The sequence below is a fragment of the Python bivittatus genome, unplaced genomic scaffold (assembly GCF_059951505.1).
Source record: "Python bivittatus isolate LINGU-HERP-01145 unplaced genomic scaffold, Pbiv_v1 ctg000700_np1212, whole genome shotgun sequence".
In the NCBI taxonomy this organism is placed as follows: Eukaryota; Metazoa; Chordata; class Lepidosauria; order Squamata; family Pythonidae; genus Python; species Python bivittatus.
The window spans coordinates 72,610,639-72,629,885 of NW_028277098.1; the positions used below are offsets into that span (position 1 = coordinate 72,610,639).

General features: G+C 39.9%; 1 pseudogene; it reads right to left on the bottom strand.

Annotated features, from left to right (window-relative positions):
• Window positions 1–3,377: 3,377 nt before the first annotated feature.
• LOC148214247 (uncharacterized) lies at window positions 3,378–18,317 on the bottom strand (annotated as a pseudogene).
• Between the last annotated feature and the right edge of the window lie 930 nt (window positions 18,318–19,247).

A 19,247-nucleotide genomic window follows, 5' to 3' on the forward strand; every position in this document is an offset into this window, starting at 1 on the left:
CATGCCGGGTTTCACTCTCCAGCTTTTTAGTTTCCCCCTCCCATTAGCTTTTCCTCTCCCTCTTGTGTCTGTTCTGCACTTCCTCTGTTCCCAAATTCTCACTTTTGCTGTTCCCTGATGTGAAGATATGATTTCTGAGGCACCAAAAAAGAGGGGTTTCCTTTATGCTTCTTTCCTTCCCCCCATGTCTTGCATGTTGGCCCACATGTTTGAAACACTCTATTTTATGGACTTTGGCCCTCTTTTCTTTTTATCTTTTAAACTATTCTGTTACTTCTTGCAAATTTAAAATACCCATTTGGTTAAGATGTGAAGAGAGGTACATGCCAGCGACCTGCCTTTATGGCATGTAGGAGAGAGCCTGTCTTGCTCCCAGGCCATGGAACATCCTCCCTGTGGTTGTGCTGGCCCGCACTTTCTCACTGTTTACAAAATCATTGAAGATTTGCCTCTTTCACCAGGCTTTTAATTATTAGATTATTTTTAGTGCTTCTTGTTGTTGCTGGGAATGAACAGTGTGCTGGGTACTGTAGGTATTATAGTTTGAACTACAAAACTTTGTTACTTGGATTCTTGAGATCACATTTTATCCTATTCCTGTGTTTTATATATGAGTACCATGTGTGAAAGCATGTTCCAAAAAATAAATGCTAGTGTCTCACAAAGTACAGTATCTTGGGATGGTAAAATGAAATCTGTGGTAAGATGTATATTTTCCACAGATATCTCAGCCATGACTGGGAGCACTGTGTCACCATGCAGAAGCAAAGCTTTGGACTAGGGCATCACTAAGAACACCATCAGCCAAAGATGGGAGATACATGATGTGGGAGTACCTACCGTTTATGTCAGGTAGAAAGATCCCAGTACCTTCTTCATGCCTTCAAGCCTTCAAGGGATTTGATTCTGGGAAAGCTAAGAAGACACTGAGTCTTGACTTTGGAGCATCCCATCTGAGAGAAATTTGAAAAGAACAGGCTCTGTGTCTAATGCACAAGAGGCCAAAGCATAGTCTGGGATGGAGGGTCTTCATCTGTAAAGTTCAGCTCCTCTTTAAGGTTGCTTGTAAAGATCTGGCTTAATCTCTGGTGAACAGCAGCTTTCCCCAATCTGGTATCCTCCAATAGGTTGCACTGCAATTCTCAGAAATCTGATTGGTGATCTTGGCTAGGAATTCTGAGAATTATAGATGCACATATCTGGGGGGCTCCAGGTTAGAGAGGTCTAATATATAGAACAGTGCTTGAAGGATGAATTTACCTCTGACTTGCTAACTCCTGCACCTGCACCCAAGAAAATACTGCATTGTCCTGAAAACCAAATGAATTTGCTGTTTTATGTGAAAGATTGACAGTTGCCCCAATCAGGAAAATTTTCTCTAAACTGCTCTCTCTAGATGGGTTGGGGTTGTGACTCTGACTATGGCCAGTGGCAACCAATCCGAAGGCCACTAGTCTGTCTCAGAAAGAGACTTAAATCCAGGTAATTTCTGAGTTGAGCTCCCTTCAATGAGGAAAAGAGGCTATGATATGTGCTACAGATAGTCCTCATTTAGTGTCCACAATTGGTACCAGCAACTCAGTCATTAAGCAAAGCAGTCACTAAGTGTCAGCCTTATGAGGTTGAGTAGACAGGAAACATGAACAGATGAGCTAATTCTACTTTATTGTATTGTTACATTAACAGAATCTTACAAGTCTGAAAGTATATCTCTCCCCTTCCCTGCCCTGTCTCCTTTACAGTCCAAGAAACTAGGGAGGGTGTCTTCTGAGCCTCTTGCTCCTCCCACATTCCTGCTGCAGGCTAAGCTGCCTTTTATCTGACCAATCCCTTGTCTGCATCTCATTGCCCTGTTTCCCAAGGTCATTCCCACATACCATTACACTAAATGAAACTGCAACTGTGCTTATGATCTTATTTAAGCTTTCCTTTGTTTTACAGACCTACAAATATTGTAAATGCAAGGATTGATGGTAAAGTTACCTCTTCATCACCATTGTAACTGCAAAAGGTTGCTAAACAAGGCAGTTGCTAAACAAGGATTACCTGTAGTATGTTGTAAATGAAAGAATAGTTCTTCAAATGATCTGAAAGTCTTTGAACCCTTCCTTGATAGCCAGTAATTTGGGATGACAAGAAGAAGATGGGTTCTCCATTTCTGTCCAAGTAGAAATGTGAGACCTAATAAGGCTGTAGGAGACATGATATAATAGGGTTTTTTATTTGGGGGAAGGTGAGAGTTTTGTAAATACACACACATAACTTTGGATTATTTGTTCCAATTGTCACTTCTATTTTAAATATTACATAAGTGATTTTCAATACTTATAGGTATGGACAAATTTTACAATTGGTTATAAGGGTTGGAAATTGGAGAAGTGCATATTATATCAGAGAAAGTTGTTTTATAAACAAGGGAAAGATGGCAGGAATTTTCAGGACCAAGAAACCAGTAGCCATATGACTGTTGAGTTGAAAAGATGGGAGAAGAGAGCCAGAATTCAAGGTCTTGCTGGAGAATTTCTTGTGTGTGTGGCTTCCTAATTCTCTGCAGTAAATGTACTTATGTAACCTTCTTGAGACTGCTTTGAAATACGGAGAGAGAAAAGAGTCTAATCATCATAGCTGGTACAAAGCCTACACAGTGATTGCTTTTCTTTACTTCCAAACAAAGAACAACATCGTGGTACCAAGATTAAAGGATACATGTCATTGCTTCATTTAAAGATGAAGTGATCAACAGATATAAAAGAGTTAATTATGCTTTTCCACTTTGAAGATTCATCAGTATTAGCAATAAGTACAGAAGGCCTTGCAGAGTAGATTACTGGAGCATTTCAGAATCTCTCACTGTATAGGTGTGTCCAATGTATTTGTGGCATTTATGTGGATGATAAGTTATTTAATATATTTGTCTGCCTAAAATCTTTATTTCTTTCAAGTATTTTTATTTCTGGTGCTTTTCAAGATGTGGACCCTACTTAAATCCTTTGGAAAATCCATATTGTTCTTCAGATGTTTCAGTATACTTATAATAAGTTCATAGATCTGCTTGGAGTAGTAGTATTGGTACCAAACCCACAAAACACTCTGCTTTCCTGCATTTTAATAATGGTTTAGTGCAATTTTATCATTTCAACTAACAATTTATGATGTATGTTTTTTCTGACACATTTGTAGCATTTATATTACATATATCTGGATAAGGATAATTAGTTGCTATTATATTCCACACTGTTAAGAGGAATATCTCCTGGCCATATGCAGTTGTCAGTGGTCACATTATAGACCAGACTTTTTGGACAACTCATGAACCCATTAAGCAAATGCAATTTTTATGTTAATCTTGTAAGTAAGAATGATTACCATATTTCTTTTTACAAAGATCTGCGTGGCCAACTACATTGGCGTTCAATAATCATAAAAACCTGATCTTGTGGACAGTTCTTGAGTTGTGTCTTCCCACTGTAGCAAGCATAGTACTTCTGTGGATCTGGTGGGTAACTGTAATTGCCATTAGATTTGTCTTTACAAAATTCATCCACAATCAAATCACTTGGCCATTCATGCATATCCTTAGTAGCATTATAGACTAGACCTTCTGGGCAATTCATGAGTACTGTGTGCCCAATATTTGTGTGGATCTGCTGGGTAAACATGGTTACCATCAAGTTTGTCATTACAAAATGTACTTGGATCAGTGATGACAGGTCCAGAACTTACAGTGGGCCAAGGAATAAGAGTGATATAAGGGCTTTAATATTTAATATTTCTGTCAGTATGTGGTCCAAAGGCACCACATACTGAAAGAAATATTTGAAGTCAGATCTTTAGATTCTTATAACAGTTCAATAGTATTATTCCACAATTCCAAAGAAGGGCAATGCCAAAGAATGCTCAAACTATCGCACAATTGCACTCATTTCACATGCTAGCAAGGTTTGCTCAAAATCCTACAAGCTAGGCTTCAGCAGTATGTGAACCGAGAACTACCGGATGTACAAGCTGGGTTTCAAAGAGGCAGAGGAACTAGAGATCAAATTGCCAACATTCGCTGGATCATGGAGAAAGCATGAGAGTTCCAGAAAAACATCTACTTCTGCTTCATTGACTATGCAAAAGTCTTCGATTGTGTGGATCACAACAAACTGTGGCAAATTCTTAAAGAGATGGGGATGCCAGACCACCTTACCTGTCTCCTGAGAAAACTGTATGAGGGCCAAGAAGCAACAGTTAGAACCAGTCATGGAACAACCAATTGGTTCAAAATGGGGAAAGGAGTATGACAAGGCTGTATACTGTCACCCTGCTTATTTAACTTATATGCAGAGTACATCATGAGAAATGCCAGGGTGGAAGAATCACAAGCTAGAATTAAGATTCCAGGGAGAAACATTAACAACCTCAGAAATGCAGACGATAACACCCTAATGGCAGAAAGTGAAGAAGAACTAAAGAGCCTCTTGATGAGGGTGAAAGAGGAGAGTGCAAAAGCTGGCTTGAAACTCAACATTAAAAAAACTAAGATCATGGCATCTGGACCCATTAATTCCTGGCAAATAGAAGGGGTAGAAATGGAAGCAGTAACAGACTTCATTTATTTGGGCGCCAAGATCACCGCAGATGGAGACTGCAGCCATGAAATTAAAAGACGCTCGCTCCTTGGGAGGAAAGCTATGGCAAACAGCATATTAAAAAGCAAAGACATCACCTTGCCGACAAAGATCCGCATAATCAAAGCTATGGTTTTCCAGTAGTAATGTATGGCTGTGAGAGCTGGACCATCAAGAAGGCTGAGCGCCAAAGAATTGCTGCCTTTGAACTGTGGTGCTGGAGAAGACTCTTAAGAGTCCCCTGGACTGCTAGGAGGTCAAATCAGTCAATCTTAAAGGAAATCAACCCTGACTGCTCATTGGAAGGATTGATAATGAAGCTCAAGCTCAGATACTTTGGTCACCTAACGCAAAGAGAAGACTCTTTGGAAAAGACCCTAATGCTGGGAAAGATTGAAGGCAAAAGGAGAAGGGGACGGCAGAGGATGAGATGGTTAGATAGCATCACTGAAGCAATGAGCATGAAACTGAGCAAACTCAGGGAGGCAGTGAAGGACAGGAAGGCCTGGCGCGATATGGTTCATGGAGTCAGGAAGAGTCGGACACGACTTAACAACTGAACAATAACAAAGTATTATTCCAACCAGAAGTATCTGCCAAGGGGTGATCAAAAAAGTCAAGATTGTCCCTGCAACCATGCAGTCAAAGTCCCACCCCTTTTTTAGTATACACCATATGCAGTTAACAGTGGACTTTGCACAGTCACACCCACTTTCTTGACTTTTGCTTCCCTTCTCCATGGATGCCTCTGAGTCCAACCCAAAGAGCCATTATAAACTGGCATAATTAAAAGAAAATGTTGATGGAAAATATCTATGCCACAAACCAGACAAGTTCAACTTGACTGGGGATAAAATCCAATAATCTTACATAAACAAATTTTTAGAAGTGTGACTATTATAGAAAGAGGCTCTACTGGTTGATTTAAATCAGAGCAAAGATGAGAAAACTTCATTTGCTATATATTGATGCCGTAGCTTCCAGGGCAGTGCTTTGACACTCAGTCAGAAGCACAATAGAGGGTTTGTTTAATAGGGAGGGAGATATCTCCTGATATGGATATCTTGATATGTCTTGATAAAACATTTCAGAGAAAAAAATTAAAAAGCATTCAAAGCCCATATAAAGAGGATGATCTGAGGGGTGCTGGGTTGAACTTCAAGCATTGACGGAATAGCCCCTTTTAAATGTAACTCTACTTTCAGAGCTTCATTTATCTTGCAGAGAGGAAAGGATCTTCTCCTGCCCATTCCCAAGATATGGAATGCACTCCTTGAGAATTGCATTTAATCCCCATTCCGTGGGAGTTGTATTAGTGTACTTCTAAGAAAAGCATTAATATCCTCTCCTCAGGCCTTTTGAATGGTGCAGATTCTAAATTTTGCTGGTTTAATGGGTTTTGACAGTACATTTTATTTTACATTGTCTATAAGGAGACTCTATCACTTTTTTCAAACTCTTTGTTTTTACTTGTGCCTCACTGTCCATTCCAAATTCCAGTGCTCCCATTGGGTCCTTATTGACGTGAATAATGAAACAATGGGCTGCATCTACCGTAACAGTATTTGTGAGTTTTGTGCTGACGTCTAAACTTTTGTTAGGATTCTAGGACTGATTTTCTAAACTTACATGGAAGTTTCTCCGTAAAAGCATTTTGTCACTTTCTTTTTTATTTCTGTTTCCATTATTGAAAATATTTTACAAAAGTAAATTCTGTTCCTTTGCGTTAATTTACTAGCTCTGAGATTTCAATGGCTGTATCTGGTACAAGTTCCAAATTAGCCAAATAGATTCACTTTGTGTACTCTCAATATCTTCCCAGCATCCACGTGTATCTCTATGTGTAGTTATAAACAGATATCTGTTTATTATTGATTGGAATAGTGCCTACATGCTACAGGCCTAAATACATAATGAGGAGAAGAAATCACAGATAAGCCAAGATAAAGCAAAAAGAAGGGCAGACACTCCGAAGGTTCTACAGTGGTACCTCTACTTACAAACGCCCCTACTTACGAAATTTTCGAGATACGATCAGCTCTGGCCCCAAAAATTTACCTCTACTTACGAATTCGCCTCGACTTATGAGCCATTTTCCACCCGTTCCACGTGGTCCGCGGCCATTTTCCACCCGTTCCGCGTGGTCTGCAGCCATTTTTCCACCCATTCCATGTGGTCCGTGGCCGTTTTTCCGCCCCTGACACGTGGTCCGCGGCCATTTTTTCCGCCCTCCCGCATGGTCAGCGGCCGTTTTTCCGTTCCTGACGTGTGGTCTGCGGACGCCGGAACGGATTAACGGTAATTACATTGAACCTTATGGGAAAATTTACTTCGACTTGCGACCAACTCGACTTGCGATCAGAGTCACGGAACGGATTAAGTTCGTAAGTAGAGGTACCACTGTATTTGCACTTAAAATAAAAGCAGAGAAAGATATTTTAAATACAGAAATATTACAACTGCCCATGCTTCACCTTGGCCATGAAAAGTTATTGCAAATAAACTAATGAAAAAAAACTAAAATAAATGCTGATGTTTTTCTAATATATGAAAAGCTGTCACACTGAAGATAGAAGCCTTATTATCTGTTGCTCTAGAAGGCAGGATTAGAAGTGACGAGCTGGAATACAAGTTAGCCGCTGTGAATAACTGAAATCACTTCAACCCGCCATACGCTTCTTTATGCCTGAGAATACTGTACCTCTTTGCTGTCTTTGTCTGTTACATTCATTTGGATCTTAAGTGCTTTTCCATTTCTGCAACCACAGCCCCTCCACCATATCCAACAATATTCTTTTGCATTCTCCAGAGCAGGTTTTCAGGCAACAGTTATAACCTGCTCACAAAAGCTTCATGATCTATCCTTTTCAGGTAGGCAGGGATGTAGGTTTGAAGAGTTATTATATTTTTAGGATCAGTAAACAAAATAATAATGTTCAATATGTTATATCTTCTATATTTAAGTACCTAAAACCTTTAGAACATTCAAGAAGGCCATTATTCTCATCCTTCACTAATATGGCCCAATTATGAGGAGTATGCCTACTTTGTATAGCTATGTCTCCAACAGAAAAATAACCTGGGGGAAAAAGTAGATAAAGATTGTCACCACAAACCCAAGAGCCCCACTACTGCCTGCATTGCAGGTCTGCCAGTCTCATCTGGGATGAATTTACTTTCTTTGAATTAACATATAATTCAAGGTTCTAAAGTACTTGAGCCAGGCATATTTTGTGCTCCCTAGAAAATCATTCCCTTTTCAAAGGACTTTCAATATATAAATATTATGGATATAATTAAAAGCACATGTATCTAATTAATGTGTTTTATCTTTCTAGGGAGCTGTGGTTTCCTGCTTCACAGTGGACGGTTAACACCTAAACAATGGATTGAGGAAATACACACATCATAGTTTTCCTCACTATGATGAAATGTGTTGCATTTCTATTTAAATTATAAGTAATATTCCTCAATTAACATTTCCTTTTTTAAATGATGCTAAACAGCTACCTATATCTTTTCCAGAGGACCTACAGGTCCTATTGAAACTATTAACCTTGATAATGACAGTCCACATGCCAGAATGTCATCGGCTTCAGGTCTCCTGTAAGATTCCAATCTCCACATAATTTTTGCAAAATGTATACTTCAATTTTTCTTCAGTTGAGTATTCTGCAGGAAAGATAAAATACATTTGAAACTATTTTATATTAAGTTAGAGCAGTAATCCATCTATACTCTATACTGGCTAGATTCACACATTGATCTAAGCCCAAAATTGTACTTATTTAGTTTGGGATTAGCATGTTCTATGAACTTCATTGTTGTGGCTTGAAAATCAGATCATGTTTTATGGCATAGCAGGATGTATGAATGCAGCCAATTGTGGCTTATTTAACAAACCATGGTTAAACAAACCAGGCCTTATCCTGATCTATGAATCCAGCTCTGTCTGTTCTCATTGTCAGTGAGACTTCACAGACTCTGATAGAAGACTATCCCTGCCTTGCTGTAGAGAGCTACAGACCTTGGAGAAACTATGCAGAGACTATTTCAACAGCATATACACAAACATGCTTCGAGCCCAAGAAGCAACTCATTAGGAAGAAACACAGACTGGCTCCATCTAACTCGCTGGGGTATAAGAGGGAGGGAAGGGAAAATGTAGTCAGGCTTTCAAGATTCTGTTTCTATAGCCTATATCAATAAAGTATAGTTCCAGTCAAATTTGTGGAGTCAGTTTCCTGGTTTGGCCTAGCTCCATAGGGCTGATTGCAATCTTGAAAGCCTCATACCTCTTTTAAGAGAGGCAGAAAATCTTACCTTGGATTGTAGAGATGGCATCTGACCCTCAGGGACCCTACTACCTGTAGAACACCTTGCTGCAGCATTACTGCAATATCAACAAGTGAATTTATAAACAACAAATCTGCAAAATGCCATGATAAAACTAGCACAGCATTTAGGACAAGATTTTATTTTTGTTATTAATCAAATTTATATGCCGCCCATCTCACTGTATAAGTGACTCTAGCTGGCTTACAAGTAAAAAGTGATAAAAAACAATAAAAATCTTTACAAAAATATACAAAGCTAAAAGACAGAGAGAGCATCCCCACCCCCAGTACTGCAACCCCCCATTGGGTCCCCATGCCAGTTGACAGAGCCAGGTCTTGGTGCTCTTCCAGAAGGCCAAAAGAGTAGGGTTCAATCTCACTGCAGGGGGCAAGATGTTCCACAGGGCAGGAGCGGGTGGCAGAAAAGGCTCTCCTCCTAGACCCAGCCAGTTGAAATTCTCTAGCTGACAGGGTCCTTAACATGCCCTTCCTGCCGCACCAAGTGGGAAGGGTTGATATAACCGGGATGAAACAGTTCCTCATGGAGGAAGCCCCCCATGAAGGCCTTTAAAGGTCATAACCAACACCTTGAATTGGAGCCAGAAGCAAACCAGCACCCAATGCAGCTCACGCAGCAGATGTGTTACATGCATAGCTCTAGAGGCACCCATAACTGCCCATGCCACCGCATTCTGCACCAGCTGCAGCTTCTGGCTACTTTTCAAGGGTAGCCTTATGTAGCACATGTTGGAGCACTACATAGGTCAGCTCCCATATGGGAGATGACCAAGGCATGAGTGACTGAGAGAAGGGCTTCCCGGCCCAGGAAAGGTCGCAACTGGTGCACAACATGGAGTTGAGCGAAGGCCCTCCTAGCCACGACTGCCACCTGCTCTTCGAGCAAGAGTCAGGAATCCAGGAGGAGAGTATGCACCAGGTCCATTTGGGGCAGTGCAACCCCACCCAGAACCAAATATAGTAAGCCCCCAGATATGGAAGAGCCCTGAACCTGTAGCCACTCCGTCTTACCAGGGTTCAGTTAAAGCCTGTTGTTCACCATCCAGACCCCCACAGCTTCCAAGCACCGTGAAAGAACATCCACAGCATCATTTAATTCACATGGGACAGAGATGTACAACTGAGTATCATCCCATGGTGATGGATGATTTCACCCAGCAGCTTCATGTTAAAAAGGAGCGGAAAGAGCACTGAACCCTGCAGCACTCCACAAAGCAGGGGCTGTGGGCTGGACCTCTCACCCCCTATCAACATCAATTGGGATTGGCCTCGGAGGAAGGAGGTGAACCAGCACAAAACTGTGCTCCTCACCCCCAACTCCTGGAGCCAACCCAAAAGGATACCATGGTCTACAGCACCAATTGCAAATCTTTCACTCTCACCTTTCCTCTACTTCTGCTCAACAGGTTAATTCTCCTGCCTTACCAGAAAAATACTGTGTGTACTCAAGAGTTAGCCACCTTGAAGGAATTTCTGGATGACAATTTGAAGACAGGATTTATTCATTCCTCCAAATATCCAGCATCTGTACCAATTTTATTTTTTTTTTGTTGCTAAAGAAGATTGTTCTTTTAGGGCTGTTAATCATTATAGATTTCTCAGGTGACCATTAGAGACCACTATGCATTACCTCTTATTTCAGATCTCTTGGATTGCCTTCAAAAGGCACACATTTCCATGAATTTGGACTTGAGAGGTGCTTACAGTTTAATCAGAATGAAAGAGGGAGATGAATATATAGCAGCATTTTACACCAGGTACGGCAAATTTGGACTCACAATACCCTATGGATTGGCTAGCTTCCAGCAGTCTTCTCCAAATTAATGAATGACGTATTTTCTGATATTTGGGGCAACTACAGTATGTAGTAGTGTATTTGACTGGCATACTGATCTTTTCCGAAGATCCTTCCCTGCATGAGACCCATGTCAAAAGTGTCTTAAACTCTCTAAACAGAAACCATTTGCTAAATTAGAGAAATGTTTGTTTGATCTTCCACAATTGGACTGTTTGGGTTACTGGATCTCTACTGAAGGCATATAAATAGATCCTGCTAAAGTAGAGTCCAAGCTTTCATGGCAACAATTAGAAATGTGAAGGATGTACAGCATTTTCTGGGCTTTGTTAATTTCTATAGAAAGTTCTTCCCTAATTTTGTAGACTATATAAGACCACTGACTCAATTCCTAAAGAAAAAAACATAAGTTCATATAGTCTGCCTAACAGCAATCCAGTTCTGGGAATTGAAGTCCACACAGCTTCAAGTTGCCAAGGTTGAGAAACACTTATCTATAGGGAGCCCCACAGACTGATCAGCTATTTCACAATGGCTGTTTATGGGCTCCCTTTCCATTAAGGGAAGTGGTGTTACAACTGAACCCAGATAAACACCACATCCCAATAAGCTTTAATTACTGGAACAAGAAGGATGAGTGCAACTATTTTATAAATATAAGCATTAATTTGTAACATGTCACATTAATGTGTCCATTTAACAACATTACAATAAGATAATAGTTTATGTTTATTACCCTCAGCAGATCCTGAAACCAGTACACAGAGCAGAACTAAAGGCCCATTTGAGAAGCTCCCATCACTGCTGAAATTGCAGTCTTGGTTAGATTCTGCAAAGAAAACAAACAAAATAGAACTTTATCAAATCAAAAGTATTAACACTTGTTTTGCTAGAGAGTAATCCTTAAATTATATGGTCTCATACTATTACTGACAGTCAGAAATGAGAAATATCTTCATCTGCTAAAAGTGTATTGTTTTATGTCAGTTATGTTAAGTAAAACAAAAATGTAGGTGCTATAAATGGAGAATGGAAATGATTTTGCATCTTAATATGGCATGAATGGAATCACTGCTTGACAGGCTTCACTAAAATGAAAAAAGAGGTATATTGACTTTCAGCTATAAAGAGCTGGCTTCCTGCTATTGGGAGAACATATAGGCCTTGTTATGGATGATAAATGCTCTGGGCAATTGGACAACTCATGGTGATGTTGGGAGAAACAGCTGCTGGGTTTAGCCCAACACAGGTCCATCGACCACAAGGATGATCCTGAACTCATTCCTCTTGCTCGTTCTTCTTTTGGATGTTGAGATGTTACTTTTGATAGTCCCCGAATGAAGCATTTCACCAGGCTTTTTTTGCCTGCTGGCATTGCAGTCAAATAAGATATACCTACACTGGCTTAGTTGAGTGTTTTCTGGAAGAATTTTCTTGGCAGCAACCAGAGTTCTATTTAGCACAGTGCCAAATACTTTATTCTAGCACTGTAACCCTCTAGTCTAGAAAATTAAATTCTAAACAGCAAAAGGGTTCAGATTAATCTCTGACATGCTACTCTTTGTTATGGTGGGGGTTGCTTTGCTTTGTGGTTTGCATGCAAGGGGCGCAGCTGAGCAGCCAAATATATTGTTACCCAAGCATTACTCCTGAACTAGTTCAATGCAGGAAAATTATCACTGATTGGCAGTGCCTGTTATATATTCTAAAATAAAGTTCAGATAATACATGAAGAATATATCATTCACACATTATCTGAAGTATATTTTCCTTACAATTTCTATTTCTCCCTTAGTATATTTTTGGAAAACGGTGCTATTCTGTCTGTTTTGTTTTAACAGCAGCCCAATATCTACATACTTACCAATGTCTCCTTCCTGGGCAGCTCACCTACAGGTAACTAGAATAAAGGCCAGTGCCAAAGAATTCCCTAAATTTGTGTTGTGGGAAAAACAAGGCTGATTGTGATTGGAATATCTCAGGCTGAAAAAAAAGGGGGGGAGGCGGGGGAAATATGGTAAGCGTTCCAAGATGGTTGAGATTCTTTTCAGAGTAATGTTTAATTAATCCACTATCTGATCACTTTTATAACCTAAAACAAATGAACTGTAGAAGGGTCAAACGTGTATTTATATTGGCTGAACACAGAGTTTAAAATCTCTACATTTACATTTGTACAGTTCCAGAATGGCTCAGTGACTTTTTTTGTTTGTTTGTTCTCCCAACAAAAATAATAGGGCTTAATAAATGTCAGAAATCTGAGGGTAGTTCAAAAGGGAGCCTAGTTTCATTACATGACTGATCAACTTTCAGAAATAACTTTTAATAAACTAGGAATGAACTACAATTCCACATTCACATTGGAATTTCACCAGGTGTATTGTAGTGGCTAAAGTGCTGAATTTGGACTAGGAAAGCTAGGTCCAGGTCTCTACTCAACCAGGAAGGTCCTAGAATGGCTATGAACCAATCACTCTCAGACCAAGCTTCACAGAGTTCTTGTTGTGAGATCTCTGCAGGATGCCACCTTGACCTCCATAGAAAGCCAAGGTAGAAATGAACTAAATTTTTTTTAAAAAGGTATCTCCAGTAGGAACAAGCAAGGATGCACTGATACATTTTTGAAGTGACAGAACTCTGACATTCTCCAGAATCAAACTTCAAGAACAGTTTTGGCCTCACCCCCAAAGAGAGTCTACAAACTCTCTGTATTGATAGATAGATGATAGATAGACAGACTTCTTTGGCTGGCCATGAAATCTTGGGTGACCTTGGATCATGTGCTTGGCAGGACCTGTTTCCAAACTCCAAAGCATGCAACAATGGCAAATAGTGCTGTAGGAGATTACATAATAGTTACATTAAAAAATGGATAAAAGCTGCACTCCTCCATGTTCCTGCTCCACTAAATATTGATTGATGGTATTAAAAATTTGTGCTATTTTTATCATGGATACCAGATGTAGGTGGAAATAGAGAAATGGGACTGAAACATACATATATGTACAGGTGCAGACATTCTCTCTCCTCTCTTTCTCATGTTCTCTCATGCGTACACACACATTGAATTTGTTGTTGTTGTTGTTCAGTCGTTAAGTCGTGTCCAACATTGAATTAGGGGTGCACAAATTCTATTACCTTGAGGGCACTCAGCTTTGGGTGGTGGCCACTTGTCAAAAATAAGTAAGGATATGGCCTGCTTTGGGAGGGGTGTTCAGGAGTTCTAAGGGGTAAAATGGTGCTTTGAGCCTTGCAGACTCTTAAGCTCCTTCAAAGCCCCAACCTCCAAAAAATACAACAAAAGTGGGGAATTTTTGGCTTCATCCATTGGGGTATGCTGGCAAGTTTTCTGCAGCCCCATACTGTGGCCTGTTGGCTAAAGGAGAGGAGGGAAGACTCAGATTGGGGTGATTAGATAGGGCAGGAGTTTCCATCAATGGGAAACCATCAACCATGTAGCTCCAGAGAAAATGCTGCAAAAGAGCCTTCATAGCATTTCCTCTAGAGCGGGAGGTGAGTTGAACCGTTTGTCAGGTCAGCTTTCCACATTACTTGCGAAGCCTACTATGTCAAGACAAGGGGACAATACCTATATGAAATCAGCATATTCTCCCACCTGTGAAAAAGGCCAGTGTATTGTGTAAAGACCTACTTCCTTGTAATTGTCCTGAATTTCTTTCACATTTAATTTCAATTAAGGACCCTTGCTTGGAATCCCAGGTTCATACATCATGGTAAACAAATAATGGAAAGGGTTTCAGACTTTTGTTCAGCTACATCTGGGTAATTCATATTAAATCAGAATTCTTCCCAATTCTGACTTGGTGAGATATATGGATGTGGCTACTATGTAACAAGCAACAAGCATTTTTACTAACTAATCAGATAATATCTAGTACAATATTATTATCTCTTTTGAGTGTCAGAATAACCTGTTCACTTGAAAGATAAGTAATTGCTAAACAAAACAAACAGAATACATGCTTTAATTGGCTTTGAAGTCTACATTGTATATACTTATCTCTCGAGAAGATAAATTTAAATATCTACTGTATATAATTTTTCTATCTCAGGGAAAAAGTCCCAAAGGGCAAAGAAGCAGGAAAGAAATTAGTTTTTGTTTCATGTCAGTGTAAATCTCAGAGTCACCCAAATCTATCATACATTTGAAGAAGTAACGTGTAGAAACAGGACAATTGTTTAAAGATCTTCCATTGTTTCAATAACAGGATTCAATTAATTAATTGAAAAATATGGTTGGATAATTTAACTTCTTACATATACATGAGCTAGGAACAATCCTATCTAGTGACCAACCCAGAGCATATGCAGCAATATTTATTGTCTATCTAGGTGGTTACTGACAGCAGCAAGAAAACTAAATCACTAATCTCCCCATGCTAACAATTCTAAAATGCCATTTTAAAAAAGCCATATATTTTATAAGGATATGGTACAATAAAATGTCCCAGCATTAATAGAACAAACTTCCAGAATGATCCTACTATCTCTCCAAAATGGAGAAGCAGGCCAATATCTGGATGTAGTGATGGCCTGGATGGTAGCCAATACCTGATCAAATCCTGTGTCCAGAAAATATATAGTTTGCCTGTTCTGGGTGGGCTTACTCTTTGCTGAAGATCATGTTCATGAAACCATCACTGTAACTCGCAGATATTCCTGGGCAAGAACACTTAGTCATAGTGAGCCATGCAATAGTGAACTAATATCTATAAAGCTCTGTATGGGGGACTTTGTGTGTGGTCTGAAGTTTGTATAATTACAGTACAATAAAATGTAGCAGCAAAAATGCTATGTGATGGACATGGCTTTTGCCATGTAACTGTTGTTGGCAATCAATTTAAATAGACTAGATATAAAGTTTTGGAACTAATCCATAAAAATGTATGCCAACTTCATTACAATTTACTTACATGACAGAAACATGTTTTATTAATTGTGGTTATTTAGAATTTACAGTGTTGCTGTCGTGTTGCTATGATAATTGGTCAGATTATTTTAATGTCACTTTATCTTAATGTACTTTTATATTGTCGTTGCTATTGTGGCACTGCCTCAGATAGATCTGTTGCACAATCTGTGGGTTGTCCTGGACGTGTGGCTCCTGCTTGAAGAGCAGGTGGCTATGGCAGCTATAAGGGCCTTTTGCACACCTTTGAGTAATTTGTGTCCATTCCTGGACCAGGAGGCCCTACTCATGGTCATGACCCCCTATTTGGACTACTGAAACATGGTCTACATGGGGCTGCCCTTAAAGAGCAATTGGAAGCTTCAACTGGTGCAGAATGCAGTGGCACAGGTAATTAACGGCACTGGTTATCCAGCACATGTAACACCACTACTTTGTAGCTGCACTGGCTGCCAGTGTGCTTCCAGGTGCAATTCAAAGAGCTTCATGGCTTGGGGCTGGGTTACTTAAGGGACCATCTTTCCCCTGTTGTTTCTACCCATCTGATCTGGTCCGGCAGGATGGGCACACTCTGGGTCCTCTCAGCTAAGGAATGTAGGCTGGTGGGGCCCAGAAGATGAGCCTTTTCTGCCACAGCACCTTCCCTCTGGAACATTCTCCCTCCAGAGTTTAGGTTGACCCCCAACCCTGCTGCCTTTCATAAGGCCCTAAAGACCTGTCTCTGTGCTCCGACCTGGGACCCCGAGTGTGTGAAAGGACCCATCTCCTAGCTATGTGGATGGTTGTTGGTTTTCTGGGCTGCTGTGTGTTTTAATTTTTGTATATGTATGTTTTATTTTTATTATGGTTTGCCAGCCAGAGTTGTCGAAATGGGTGGCTGCACAGATTGCTTAAATAAATAAAATAAATATCATCAGAGATGCTGTGCATACAAATGGTATGTAAAAACTTTAAACAAATATAAGGCCACAGGCACTACTTGCTGGCTTTATTCTAGCTAAATAATAGCTAGAATTATTATTCTACCTACCATGGTTCCCTGCATCAAGAAGTTAAAGTAACGTGAACTAAAGAAAGTCATGGGAAAACATTAGGACAGAAATAGCCCCAGAGGAGAGGAAAGCAGACCCTGCCATGATTGTGAAACTAGGTCTGTCTTGTAGAGGGCTGAACTGAAACTGATTAGCTGCTGAGCTACTACTCTCTTATTGGGGGGTGCGGGGAGATGATTGAAACTATAAGGAAACTGGCAAATAAGCAACAAAAACCAGTTCAGCTTTTTTGGACTGTGCCATGAGGAAAAGCAGTCTATTGCCTCTGAGGATAAAGATACATTTCAGAATATTGGGAAAGTGCATAGCACAAATATACACCCTCTTTCTCTCCAGATGAAAAAGGGGAGGTCAGCTTTCATCTCCCTAATTAGTTGGAAGCCTAAAGACAGGCTGGCATCAAAAACAGAGAGAGGAGGAGGCAATTGATGTAAAGAGAACTCAGGAAACAAGCGCTATTGAACAGGGTGAACACAGAGAGAGAAATGACTGTGGTGGAGGCTGGCTAGTGACCAGAAGGGAGGTGGCATACCCATGCCCTCCCAAAACACACCTTTGATCACACCGATTATTGGTCACCTAACTGTGCCTTCAAGGCAATTGGTATTTGAAACATAATACATTTACGCACTGTGAGGCTTTCCTTAGATAGTGTCAGAATAATGAAGACAATGTTACCGTTATGCTGGCATAACTGATGATATCTGAAAGCTGTCTTATTCATGGTCTGGTGACAAGATGAGAGCCAGTATTGCTATAAACATTGCTATTGCTCCTGATATTGTCTTAATTTCTTATTTAGACATTTTTGTCTTATCAATTGTCCTAATAGAATTACATATATGTATTAGTTAATTGGATTGCACTGTTCATTCATTGCTGGAACAACCAGTTAAAACTTTGATATGTTTTTCTTTGTCTGCAAACTGTTTTCCTTTCTGCAAGAGATTAAAACAAAAAACAAGATATAAATCAGGGATGTGCAATTTTTCTCAGTCCAAGAGCCACATTTAGCTTTTGAGTGACATACCAAGGCTATACTCCACAATTAAACTTAATTAATTACACTTAACATTATTACTCCTCAGATATTCAATAATGTGTCCTACTGTCATTAAAAACTACTCTTTAATGGCAACTTTTAGAGGAGGTCTAGGGAATGCACAAAAAACTTGGAGAAAGGGTCACCTGCAGAAACTAGGCTACAGTCCTTGCTTACTGACCCTAACTGGGACTGGAATTTCCATCACTAAATGAAGCAGTTGTTAGGCAAAACATCACGTGACTGCACCACTTAGTGACAGCAGTTCTGGTAGTCCCGGTTGCGGTTGTTAGGCAAGGACCATGCCATTGTTGGGTGAGGATCTCATGCTTCTTCTGCCCTGCCACGCTTGCCTCTGCTTCAGTTCCCCCCACCCACCTACCTACCTATATCCCATTTCTGCCCTTTTTAGCTGCCCTGCACTCTGCCGTTGCCTACCCCTGCCGCCCCCCACTGGCCCCATCATGGAGGCTGCATGGAGGCCTCTTATAGCCTCGTGAAGGACCAGCAGCTGCCTCGGCCAGGCACATCTTGTCAGCAGCGGGAGGAAGTATATGGTGAATGTCAGCTGGGGGCAGCAAGGGTAGGTGGTGGTGGAGTCATAACTTGAGTTGCTGAATAAATGGTCATTAAGCAAAGACTACCCGTACCTTATGATTATATATTCAATCTAAATATTCTTAACTACCTTGGCTTTTTCAGATTTTGAGATTTTTCACAATTGCTCTGAATCCAAGCTGGCTCGTGAGGTTTAAGGAATCCTGCCATCACTTGATCAGTTGGCTGTATCATTACCTTACGGTCAGGGTCATAGTGTTCTGTGCTCTATATTCTGCAATGTAACTCAAACCACATGGAGGAAAAAAGGTCTTTGGGCAACTCCAAAACAAAAAGTAAAATAAATAAATCGAGCTGATCCAGGAAACCAGATGAATAATGTCAATATATTTCAAGTTGGAATCAACTGCCCATAATACATTATGATAACAAAACTTGAAATTATGTTTTTCTTCAGGGAAAAAAAACATGAAAAACATATGATAAATAAGATTTTGGTTGCAATCCTATATATATAATTTGGAAGTAAAATTCATTTAACTCACTGGGACTTACTTCTGAGTAGAAGTACAGTGATAATCTTATTTCCATTTACTGTATCTGAGAGTAAGTCCCACTAAAATCAACATGATTTATTTGATTTAAGTGAAAATATGTAAGGCTGACAGTTAGATTTGTTATTAGATTTTAATTGCATGGAACATTGTTATAATTTATATTTAACAAAGAAAATTAATGTAATGTTCAGTTGCTTATTGTGCATGTGTTACATATGTTTCTGCATGTCTGCATGTATCTTATATGTTTCTGTCACGTGGAGGGAGACGTATGGTGGTTTTTGATTTTCTATGCTTTGTAATGCTCTCCTGATCTGAAAAACAGATTGGTGGCTTACTGTTACT